The 1,407-nt window shown below is 46.1% G+C and overlaps 1 protein-coding gene across 1 annotated transcript in view; it reads right to left on the bottom strand.

The window, feature by feature from the left end:
• Positions 1-981, bottom strand: part of TMEM100 (transmembrane protein 100) — a 10,578-nt gene extending 9,597 nt beyond the window's left edge. Inside the window, exon 1 of the mRNA XM_006019775.3 lies at positions 828-981. The gene's annotated coding sequence lies outside the window, so the exon portion shown is untranslated. The remainder of the gene's footprint in view (positions 1-827) is intronic.
• Between the last annotated feature and the right edge of the window lie 426 nt (positions 982-1,407).

A 1,407-nucleotide genomic window follows, 5' to 3' on the forward strand; every position in this document is an offset into this window, starting at 1 on the left:
GTCGAGACCAGGTTTACACTTGCCAGACCCTCCGTGACTAGAAAAGACGGAGCAGACTCTCAAACTACAGGGCTGTTCTCACCAGGAACTCGTATAATAGATCAGAGCTCAAAATTAAGGAAAATATCGGAACGCACGTCCGCTTCCCCCTCATGGAAAGAGATTTATGCCATTCATGACAGATTCTGCCTGGAGGTAGAAGTGTTCTTTAGGAATGGCACTAAAAGGCTACAGGGCTCTAGTTTTACAATCTAGAGGTTTCTTACCTTGTTTCTTTGCTTCACCCAAATCTACAAAATCCTCTGCAAATTCCCTCTTATAGAAGGGGGTGAAACACTTAAAAAAAACACTTACCACAAAAGTTTAGCATTATTAAAGTCCATTGGGCTTTGCTACCAGGAATCCCTTAGAAGTCCCTACAACTTTTAGGATAGTTTTGCCCAGCGAAGAGGGGAGGGAAGAGAAAGGAGTCCTTGTACCTATGTGACTCAGAGCAGCCAACAGCTCTCCTTTAAAAGCAGCCTCCCAACACTGCCCTGCAAGCCACTGAATTTGCTTCAGCAACAAAGAAAAAGACAGGAATCAAATCCCTCCAGCCCTCCCTGCAGCAAAGGGTTGGTCTCATTCATCTCACAGCACATGGTTGGCAGAGCAAGCGCCTCTGAAAACTTTTTTGCCCAGCCACTGCAAGAGAGACACGAAAAAGAAAAAGAAAAAGCTCTGCTCCATGCCCAGGACTTTCTCTGCACTGACTTTCCGCAGCGAGGCTCGTACCAGACCTGCCCCAGGCAGCGCTTCCCGGGGAGAGCGGAGCTGCGCAGACCTACCTTGTCCTCAGCCAGCGGGGAACTGAGCAGACACTTGCACGGCGCACACATAAGAGGGGGATGCGATCGTGTGCAAGGGACTGTGCACAAAGTACTCGGGGAGCTTCAAAACCAATTAAGGGACCGGAGAAAATTCAGCTAGAGCAATCTCTGTTCTTCCTGCCCAGACTAGCTGATTGTGATCAGACAGGAGCATATATATGCTTACAAGAAAACAACCTTGTTGATTTTTTTTTTTGGTTTATTGTTTTGCATTTCTGTTTTAGATCCCGTCTTGATTTTTGTTTTTTGGTTTGTTGCTTTGCATTTCTGTTTTTGATTTAAAGCACTACTTTCAGTCATTTGCATGATTCCTGCCCCCAGTCCACATAGGGTTGTCAGCCCTCCAGGATTGCCCTGGAGCCTCGGGGAATTAGACATACGTCTCCAGGAGACTGCTGAGAGTCACCCAGGAGATCAATGAATGGGCATTCATTAAAATACATATTAAATGTTGAATCCGATTTATACAGGGGTCCAGTGGGTTTTAATAGCCATGTGCATTTGCCTTCCCGATGTAAAGTCTATGCATCGTAATCAA

This window comes from Alligator sinensis, unplaced genomic scaffold, assembly GCF_000455745.1.
Source record: "Alligator sinensis unplaced genomic scaffold, ASM45574v1 scaffold876_1, whole genome shotgun sequence".
In the NCBI taxonomy this organism is placed as follows: Eukaryota; Metazoa; Chordata; order Crocodylia; family Alligatoridae; genus Alligator; species Alligator sinensis.